Source organism: Eubalaena glacialis, chromosome 9, assembly GCF_028564815.1.
Source record: "Eubalaena glacialis isolate mEubGla1 chromosome 9, mEubGla1.1.hap2.+ XY, whole genome shotgun sequence".
NCBI lineage: Eukaryota > Metazoa > Chordata > Mammalia > Artiodactyla > Balaenidae > Eubalaena > Eubalaena glacialis.
The window spans coordinates 11,866,293-11,877,144 of record NC_083724.1 but is presented as its reverse complement, the minus strand read 5'-3'; the positions used below and the strand labels follow the sequence as shown (position 1 = coordinate 11,877,144).

The window sequence follows — 10,852 nt, the reverse complement described above, 5'->3', positions numbered from 1 at the left end:
TTGGTTTTCCAGCTTGCACTGAGCAACGGGAAATCCTAAAAGGTCAAGGTCGCATTTTGCCAGTCAAGAAACTGACCCAGGGTCACACAGGGAGCGAAGGGCAGGGCTGGGGTGGAAGGGAGCCCTGACTCCAGTCCTGACTCCCTTCCCAGCCAGCTGAGTTTGCTGCTCCTGAAAATCCCCATAAACTCTTGTGAAAGTTCTTGGTCAGATACACAGACAGACATCAGGAGGTGGAGAGGAGCCCAGCAGACAAGAGGCCTCCATTTCATAAAGTAAAATCTGAATCCCCCCATGCGGTGACCTTTGCAAGCAAACAGGGTGACCCTAAAGTTTATCATCTAAACCAAGACACTTTTGAAGTGAAAAGGAGTGCTATTAATAATCACACTAAGACGATAAGAACAAACAAGAGTTCCTGGGAAAACCCAGACCATCCCCCAAAAATGCCCACCATCGGGAAGCTGGCAAGAGGACATTTTGGACAAAGGGGCTTCAAAGAACATGGTGTGATCCTAGTACTTTATGGCTCCCTCTCCCCCCACTACCACTCCCCCAAAATACTGACAACAATATAAGCTTTGGGTAAACCCGGGTCCAAACCAGCTTCCTTCTCTGAGCCTCAGCTTCTTTATCTGTAAAACAGAAATCCTGACCCCCACCTCGAGGGATGCTGGGAGAATGCAGAGCCAGGCATGGAGAAGGTGCCCAGCAAGAGTAGTTTCTCTTCCCCTAATGCAGAGAGATAATGAAACGACACAGGCTTAATCCTGAAACCCTTGGGGGTGAACAGATAGCCTTTCTCCTAGACCAGATTCACAAATGCCGTGGGAGGGAGTGTCAGGCACTGTGTGTGGGGAGACGTTGATTCTAATTCTGGGAGTCGTTTTGCAAAGCACCTCTTAACAGTGACTCATTTGGGGACTCACAGAAAAATCCTTTGCATTAAAAACAAAAGTTGAGTGGGGCTCAGGTTGCATTGTACCATTTCTCTCTACCTACCCCTGCTGTGGCCGGGGTAGTGAGGGTAGTACGGGGCATTTGGAGGGTCTCTGGGCAGAGTTTAACCTGATTTTTCCCCCAGCATGTCACCAGGGGCTGGGACCAGGCCCGAGGGAAGTAAGTAGCAGGTGAGGAAGAGGAAGGCCAGGAAAACAGGGTGGGGATGACTCCCCCCAAAACCCTCAAGCCCTGCTGCTGCACCCTCCTGTCTCTAGAAGCCTGCAGCAGATGCCCTAGGCCCTCCTGTTCCTGAATTATAGTCCCAGAGGGAGGGAAGGGGGCGGCCAGGACTTCTTCAGTCCCCTAACACTCAGCAGCAGCCAACAGCTGACCTGCAGCCAGACCCATCTCTGCTGATGGTGGTTGGCTGTGTGACCTGTGGCTCACTTCTTGACCTCTCTGAGCCTCAGTTTCCTAAATGGCAAATGAGGACACTGGGAGTACCTGTTACAGGGGCTCTGTGAGGCTGGGAACAGCCTTTACAAATGGTAGATTCTTACACAGACATGCGTGGGGGTCCCAGTGCTTCTTTCCTCAGCGGTCTGGTGCTGCTCCCAAAGTTTCCTTCAAAGAGGAATTTCAGGTTCTTGCTCTGTAGCGTACTAGGATGGTTCTTGGAGCATGAACCTGTCCTATACACAGAGGACCTCTTCCCTCACTCCCTCATACAGCCCTCTGTTCAAATGTCACCTCATCAGAGAGGACTTCTCCCAGCACTCTCTATGAAAAAGCACCCCTGGGGGGCTTTCCTCCCCCCTCCTTGCTTTATTTTCTCCACCAAACCTATTTTCCTTGCCATGCCAGATACTTTTCTTTTCCCCCACCTCCCACCCCCAGATTGAAGCCCCAAGAGAGTCTGGGCTGTATTTTGTTCATGACTGTATCCCAGTGCCTAGAATAGCATCTGACCCATAGAAGGTGCTCTATGTGTCGAGTGAATGAACGAATGAATGAATGAATGTTTCCTGCACGAATATAGCCAATATCACCTACCTACTAGTAAGACTGCCACACAATCTCAGAACTTCTATTACTTTCTCTTGTTTTATGCAATGTTTATTTTTTATATTTAACTGTTCAATCTATCTGGCATTTATTGTGAAGTATATCATGTGAGGTGAGGCTGTAATCAGATCCCCAACTAACGGCTACCCAATTTGCAAAATGATCCATTCCATCCCTGTCGCTTTGTAGAAGGGCTGGCTCCTCTGGACGGGCTGCTGCCCCGTCTGCCCCTTCTTGTATCAGCAGCACAGAACCATACTGTTCACATCCTAGATTAGGCACACAGGCACAGGAATCAGATCATCTGCGGTCCAGTTTCTACCTCAACCACTTACCAGCTGGGTGACTTTGGGCAAGAGAATTTCTCTAAGCTTCAGTTCTAGGCCTCATTTACCCCATCTGTAAAATGGGCACGGAAGCAGCATAAAGTCTCCTTCAAATAATGGCTGTGGGACTGAACAGCACCAGGCAGGCAGAGTGTGCAGCCATGAGCCTGGCACACAGTGGTTGTTCAATTGGTGTCATTATTGTCAGAGATCCAAGCCAGCTGAAACATGTCCATTCACTGGGCAAACAGGCCCAGTGGGTATCCCCCTGTGCCCAGCACAGTGACCAAGCTGGACAGCTGACAGGCAGCCAGCGTCAGTCCCTGGTTCCTGCCCTCCTGTGGGACACAGCACAGTTTTGCATGTGGAGGAAAAGCAGCGAGTGTGGAAACAGGAACTGTCTGGGCCAGGAGCGTCCCCTTTTGGGGGGTGGGGTCCCCCTAGGAAGTGAAGCAGGGAACTGAGCTGCTGCCTTTGGGCCCCCATACAGACTCCGTCTCCTTCGAGGGGGTGTGCAGCATTCATTAGCAGAGTCTTACTTCTTCCAGAAACCTCTGCACATTGACTCTTACTGGTCTTGGGGTGTACAGGAAGTGGGGAGCTCCAGATGAGGAGACGTTGGCCCTCTGAGGGCAGAGAGCAGTGCCTTCACCACAGCGAGATACCCTTGGGGCCTACTTCAGTGTCCGCATTCAGCAGGCGCAAAATAAGCGCTTGTTGATTAACCGATTTCAGTATCTCCAGGGCTGTGACGGGAGCAAAGTTAGGTGATGGGTATCCAAAGATGCGTGGGAGGGGTCCACGGGGTTGACTGACTGCAGACCCTAAATGTCTAGAGCCCGAGAAGAAGGGGAGATGCTGGACATGACTCGCTGTGTGATCTGGGCCTCAGTTTCCCCAGCTTTGAAATGGGGAGGGGGTCCTCGGCTAAGTGGGCTTGGGAGAGTGAGGGGATCCGGCCTCGGTGAGGGCGCCGCCCGGGCGCCCCCCAAAGCCTGCGTGGCGGCAGCGCGCACGAGCGCAGGGGGCGGCGCGGCCCCGTGGCGGGGAGGGGCGGGAGCGCGCGCGCGGGCCCGCGCAGGCGGCGGCGGAACCCAGCGGACGAGCGTGCAGCTGCGGCGCCGCCAACTCGTGTGGGACCCACCGCTCCCACCGACCGTGCGCCGGTCCTCCCTACGGCAGCCGAGCCCGCCCGCGAGCCGGTGAGTGGCCTGGGGCCGGGGCCCGACCGGATCGGGCCGGCGCGGGCCGGGGAAGGGGCGGAGGCCGGGCCTCGGGGCAGTCACCCACTCTCGGGCCGAGCGGGGCGCGCGTGCCCGCGCACGCGCCCGAGGCTCCGTGGGGGACAGCGGGCGGGTGTGCACGCGGGAGGTCGGGACGCGCGTGAGCGTGCGAGTCTGAGTGTGTCCCCGGCCGTGCGTCCGAGCGTGCGTGGGCGGCGTGTCCATCTGTCCCTCCTGGTGTGTTCGCAGGAGTGTGCGCGTGCCTGTGCCCGAGTTGGTGCGTGTGCACCTCGGAGCGTCGGGGTGGTGGGGTGGTGGAGTTTGGTGTGAGTGAGTGCTGGGCAAGCGGGCATGGCTCCCACTTAGCCATTTATTGAGTGTTTACTACGTGCCAGGCGCTTCATGTGGGATCTCATTTTTGTGACCGAGAATGTGTGGATTCTGGGTGTATGTGTGCGCGCGCACACGTGGGAGTGTTCACAAGTGATTTTTGTGTGTATTTATGAGCCCTTGAGGGCAAAAGTGTACATATGTGGATGTGTGTGTAATTTGTGTACAGGAGCATGAGAGTATGTTTGCTATGGAGGCTGAGGGCCCCCCTTTGCGCCCACCAGGCCTACTGCGTGATGTGCCCGCCGCTGGCCCCGATGTCAGGGGAACCCGTGGAGAGAAGCAGGCCTGGTGTGGGCACCCCGTGGGTGCTGGGTTTTCTTTGGTGAATGAGAGGCCAGAGGTCAGATCGCAGAGCCCAGCCGGGCCTGGGCAGGACCCTCCATGGGGCTCCAGACTGGGCTGGGGCTGCGCTGGGCCTGGTGGAGCCTCTTGGCCTGGCACTGGAGGACCTGTATTCAGTTTTCCCAAAAACTCTTCTGTGTCCCCTGGCTTTGTTCTTGCCCCTCTCTGGCCCTGGTGAATTTTAACCCTTTCCCCAGGCCCAGGGTGGGGCTGACCCTGGGGAGACCAGGGGTCCAGGGACACTTGTCTGTGTATCTGGGGGTGTCTCTCTGCCTGTCTTACTAAGTAGATAGATATTCATCTGATTTATTTGTATCGAGCCTGGGCTCCAGGTGTGAGCCCCCAAGACAGTAACAAATTGATCACAGCAGGCTTGGGACACTGTCTTCCGAGGTCTGTCCTTGAAGTTTTAACTGACAGTTTTTGGTGTGCTTTATAAATGTTGAAAATCTCTGCAGTCGAAAGTCTTAATTGCTTTAAGGCAAACTTTAGAATCTCTGGAGCTCCCTAGTTCCTCTGGATTGTCAAAATTTGGCTTGCCTTTCTGAGGGGAACATGTCGTCTTAGGAGCTCAGTGTGTGCGCAGGCGAACCTTGGAGGGACATTTTAAAAACCGTGGCGTTAATGGAAGAAGAATTTCATTGAAAGGGATGCAGAGCCGGCTGAAAGCGCCTGTTCCCCACGCAGCAGCTTACTGAGTGAACTTTGGACGTCTTCTTTTAGCAAACAAAACCTGGAAGGAAACAAAAAAGACCCACATTCTTTTTCTTTTTTGTCCTAAAAAATGAAAAAAAAAAAAAAAACCCACCTCTGGGTGTGCTGGAAATGCTGCCTCCCCTCCCCCAGCAAGGCCAGGCCCTCCCTCAATCCCCCACCCCCAAATAAAATATGCCTGTGGGGAGCTGTGGATGAGTCACTCCCTGGCAGAGAGCCCCACGGGCAAACATTTGGGAAGGTTCTTGCCTAACTTCCCAGAAGAAAGGCCCAGGATTTAAAATGGTCCCTGCGGTTTGTCAGCCTCTGCCGTCCCGTCTGCTTCGGAAATGACTAAAAAGTAGTTTCTACCTCCACAAAATAAAGTCTCAGACTTAAGCAGCAGCCCAGGTTGGTCTGGGTAGAGGGCCGTTCAGGGTTCAAGAAACGGAGCTCCTGGCTTTGCCAGATGGCACTTCTGGAGGCTTCAAGCAAGGAAGGAGCAGGGGAAGGGAATTCACATTTATGGAGCACCCACTGTGTGCCGGGCACTGTTCTGGGCGCCACAATCCTCCCAAAAGTCAGGCTGTGGAGCGTGGCTTCTGGTTTTATACGCACAAGGAAATTAAGGCTCAGAGAGTTCGAGCTGTGTCCTGGGACCACAGAGAGGAGGTGGCAGCAGAATCCTGTCACCTGCCTGACTTCAAGCCCATCCTCTTTCCATTGCACCAGGATTTGCCTTCTGAAGGTGCACAGACTGGGTGCTGAGTGCTTTAAACGTACATACACTTAGTTAATTTTCACTGTGAGGTAGGGGTTATTATCTCCATTTTACAGATGAGAAAACTGAGGCTCAGCGATGAAATGTGCACAATTTTATGAAAGTTATGCACCATGGCTAATGGCCACCACCATTTATGGAGGGTATTCCATGTGCCAGGCACGGTACTAAAAGCTTTAATTGCCTTATTTCACTCAATCCACTCACCAACATCACGAGATGGGAACAATCATGATGCCCGTTTTACAGATGAGGGCACTAGGGCACAGAGAGATTAAATCATGTGCTGAAGATCACATGATAATATACGGTTGATCTTGGATTTGAACCCAGGCTTGACTGAGCAGAGCCCATAGTCTCCCCACTGAACCTGGAAAGTCACAGTGGCTGTGTACCATGTGTCTGGCACAGTGTGAATGTTCGGGGTTGTTATCCTGATCTTACAGAGAGGAAGATGAAGTTAAGTAACTTGGGCAGGGTCATAAACTGGCAAATGGCAAAGTCAGGATCCAAACCCACATCTCTGATTCCAGAGTTGAAGTTCTTAACTTTAAACCAGGTCTGTCTGCCTTTGTCCTGCTGTGGATTAAGACATGCTGGGTTCTTTGCTGGACTCCAGACTTCTGGCAGAGGTCTTCCTGAAGGCACTACCATCCTTCCTCGTCCACACTTGCCCCTCTGGTGCAGAGGAGCCAGAGCTGTCAGATAGAAAGGGCCACAGTTCACATTTTTTCTTTCCTTTCGAAGTGCCAAAAATTGGTTTCAGAAGGGAAGTGTCAAAAACAATTGTCAAAAAGGGAAGAATATTCCCTTCCCCTTCTTGGGTCAGACCAAGCCAGGGAGCTAGAGGGTGGAGAGTGGAGGGCCCTGGTGAGTCATCCGAGATTGAATACGGGTTGGCACCTCCAGGCTTGTGTGGGGTGGAAGCAACCTAGGACACTGCCCTCAGGAAGAGCCCGGCGTCCTGACCCCTGATGATGGCGAGTTACCTCCATGGGGCCTGACTCTCAATTCTGAATATCTGACAACAGCATCATTTCTACGTAGGCTTCTTATCACTTACTTACCATTTCAGTCCCGTGCCTGTCTCTCTTCCCCGTTCATTTCCATTTACATCACGGTTTATACTACACTGTACTGGAAAGGAATGTTGTGTGCGAAGACCTGTGTGGTTTTGGGCGTGGGGTGCTCCTGCGAGCGTCCTTTGGTGTTGAAAAGAAAAGGTATTTCTCTCCCTTCCAAGTATGTTCTGCAAATTGATGAACATTTGCGAATTGCTTTGAGATGCGTTAATTTAAGGTGTGAAATAATAGATCTTGTGCGAAGGCCCAGCCGCATTTCTGGCATTGATGGATTTCTCTCCCGTCTGGCCTGTGATTTGGGGAGGTAAAAATAGTCCTTGTTTCTACATTTTTATCTCTCTCTCTCTCTTTTTTTTTTTTTTTTGCTGACATCATTCTTAGGAAACTGTTTTGCCCACGCCGTGGGCCTTTCCTTGGCCATTGCCTCAGATGGTGGTCAGAACTTGGAGCTCTGGGGAAAGGGTGCTCGTGGAGTGAGGGGTTGTCTGGGTGGTCTGGGCACCCCTGGGTGTCTGTGAATTTGCTTTGAAAGGTGAAGGATGGCCACGCTTGGCCAAAGACCCTCGGTGGCTTTTGGTAGTTGCCTATTTTCTCACTTCTGATTCTTGGGTAGTGACAAGATAGCCTTTTGGGAAAATGTTAACTTAAAGAGAAAAAAATCAGGCCAGTGGCTTCATCCATCCCTATCTGAGCTGGGTGGCATACACACAGCCCCTTCCTTTGGCCAAAACTGAAATAGACCAACGGCCTCCTCAGACAGGAGCTGACATTGGGGCAAATCAGTTGGTGGTGTAATTTCCTGTGACGTTTAATTCGGGAACTTGAACTTGGAGAGTGATCTAGCGTTTTGACATCTGTCCCTCTAACAAGACTTACTTGTGTGGAAACAAACCCTCATACATAACCTCTGCCGTTGTCTCCAATTCTGGATTTTTCCACAGACAACTTCTCGGGTGGTCTGGTGGCAAAGGCCGGGTCTTCTAGCCAGGCCTTCTCGGCATCTACCAGCAGGATCACTGCACCCCAAACCCGACTCAACACTGTAGCTGGCTCTGTTTTGGGGGGTGGGGGGGGCTGAATGAGGGGCCTACAGAATTGAAAGGTGGCCAGCTGGGATCTGAAATGCATTCAGTTCTAACGGCCTTGATCCATGTGGAGCCAGTCTTTCTTTCTCTTAGACATCTGCATGATGGTGACCTCACAGAAAAGAAAAAGGGGCTTTATGTAAGAATTCCATAGAGTGTGAAGGAATTCCGACAAGGGAAGGGGGAGGGAGGCTGCCACTGAGAGCCTGCAGGGCCTGTGTTTCCCGGAGTTGTTTAACCCTCACACTTCAAAATTAGGCTGGGGGCCGGGGGCAGTGCTTGATCCTAGTGAACGGAGAGCCGAGAGCTGTTTAAGGAGAATGTTCCGAGGTCCCTGAGTTGTAGTTGAGGCCACTGGGTTTAGTGCCTGAGACCTGTTCTCACAGCAAGTGGGCAGTGGAGGTGGAATTTGTACTCGACCCCTTTCCCCAAGGCCTGCCCTCTCTTGTTCTTCATTGTCCCCAAAGTCTTTGAAATTGGGGATTGTCGGGAAGAGACCTGCAAAGGGACAGAGTTACTATACAAACCACCCTCAGCTCTGATCAGTCCAAGCTGCAAATGAGGAATTCGGTAGGCTCACCATCCAGAGAAGAGCTGCATGCCCATTTTACAGGATGGAAACTGAGGCCCAGAGAGGGGAAGGCACTCACCCACAATCCAAATGAGTGAGGTGGGAGGCCCAGACCTGCTGCTTGTGAAAAAGTCGTTCACCTCTGGGAGCCTGTTTCCTCATCCAGAAAACAGGAACAGTATTATGACCTCATAAAGTGTGAGGGAAGAACTAAATAAAATAATGCATACAAAATGCTCAGCACGTGGGTAACACCTCATAAGTGCTTGATGAGAGACTAGGAACTATTTAATTACCGAGGACCCGCCCAGGGTCACAGGGCTGGGAAGGTCATCTCTTTGTCAGGAGCATTTTCAGTGCCCCTGTATCTTGAGGCCCGAAACAAGATTAAAAGAGGGTGTCAGGGGCCCCTCCAGGTAGGTGCCACTGAAGCACTTTTCTATGACCATGACCCTCAAAATAGAGTGGAGGAGACGATGACAATTTGGAAAGAGGCAGGATTTTTTTTATTTTTAATAAATTTATTTATTTTTGGCTGCATTGGGTCTTCATTGCTGCTCGCGGGCTTTCTCTAGCTGCAGCAAGCGGGACCTACTCTTCGTTGCGGAGCACGGGCTCTAGGCACGCGGGCTTCAGTAGTTGTGGCACACGGGCTCAGTAGTTGTGGCTCGCGGGCTCTAGAGCACAGGCTCAGTAGTTGTGGTGCACGGGCTTAGTGGCTCCACGGCACGTGGGATCTTTCCAGACCAGGGCTCGAACCCGTGTCCCCTTCATTGGCAGGCGGATTCTTAACCACTGCGCCACCAGGGAAGTCCCAAGAGGCAAGATTTAAATGTCAGGGTGGCCCTGGGCATCTCAGGGAAATGTTTAGAAATCAGTATTTTGCTTTCCTGTCTACCATGCACCCCCGCCAGCCCCACGGAGAGGAAGGTGAGCCTTATAAGTTTTGGGTGCGTCCTCTTGGAGTTGAAGGGTCTCCGGAGGCCCCGAGAGCTGTGTCAGCCACAGTGTGTTATTAAGCAAGGCAGATGTTTTGTTAATTATTTACACAGCACTGGCCCCATCAGAGGTCTGTGCTGACGGAGCGGCTGTCGCAGACCTGGGCCGAGGGCAGGCAGTTCTTGGTTGGAAGTGAGCAGGTGGCCCTCTCCACCAACATGGTCCTCACAGAGAGTCTGTACAGCAAGGGCTGAGGGAGTCTGTGCGTGTTTGGCACCCCCTCTTAAGCTCCTGGGGCTCCCTCAGGCTGGCTTGTCTTCCCTGAGGGAGAGGAGTGATCTTTGTCCCCCAGGACTGGCTGCCCTCGTGAGGTAGCTTCTGTGGGCTTTTGGCCAGCTCTTCACATCTGAGACCCCGCCTTGGTGTGTGTGGTGAGGGGAGAGCATCAGCGGACTCTGGAGATCTTTGAATCCAGCACCTCCCCAGCAGTCAGCTCAGGCTAGGGCTTCATGTGGGCCCCAGCCTCTACTTCCTCATCTGGCAAGTGGGCCAGTAATGCCAGGTTCAAGGCCCTTGATTCTCGGGCACCGTTTGGGGTGATTTGCCTTAGAAACCCAAGTTAAGGATTAGAACTCTGAAAAGAAAGGGCCTGGGATCAGAGCCTTCCCTGAAAGGCCACTAAGGATGGGGGACGTCACCTCCCTGAAGGGGGAGGGGAAGAGACAAACCTACCGTCTTCAGCCTCGGCCCTTCTCCTCTTTCCTGTTTTATATAAGGAGGTTTTGCTCAGGTGTCATTTTAAGAAAGGTTCTTATGTGAAATGTTCAGAATCTATAAATCCTTAGAGACAGAAAGGAGATTGGTGGTTACCAGGGGCGTGGGGGAGGGGAGAATGGGGAGAAACTGCTTAATGGGTACAGGGTTTCCTTTTGGGATGATGAAAATGTTTTGGAACCAGGTAGAGGTTGTGGTTACACAACATTGGGAATGTACTAAATGCCCCTTAATTTTTACTTTAAAATGGTTAATTTTATTTGGAAAAAAAATTTTTATAAGAAAAGTTTCTGGGCTTCCCTGGTGGCTCAGTAGTTAAGAACCCGCCTGCCAATGCAGCGGACACACGTTCGAGCCCTGGTCCGGGAAGATCCCACATGCCGCGGAGCAACTAAGCCCGTGTGCCACAACTACTGAGCCCGCGCTCTAGAGCCCACGAGCCACAGCTACTGAAGCCAGCGCGCCTAGAGCCCGTGCTCCTCAACAAGAGAAGCCACTGCAATGACAAGCCCATGCACCGCGACAAAGAGTAGCCCCCACTCACCGCAACTAGAGAAAGCCCGCGCACAGCAACGAAGACCCAACACAGCCAAAAAAATAAAATAAAATAAAAAAATTAAATTAAATTAAAAAAAA

At 52.1% G+C, this 10,852-nt stretch overlaps 1 protein-coding gene across 1 annotated transcript in view; it reads left to right on the top strand.

Moving 5' to 3' along the window:
* Positions 1 to 3,397: 3,397 nt before the first annotated feature.
* The window catches only part of NEK6 (NIMA related kinase 6), an 84,040-nt gene continuing 76,585 nt past the window's right edge, over positions 3,398 to 10,852 (top strand). Inside the window, exon 1 of the mRNA XM_061199947.1 lies at positions 3,398 to 3,535. The gene's annotated coding sequence lies outside the window, so the exon portion shown is untranslated. The remainder of the gene's footprint in view (positions 3,536 to 10,852) is intronic.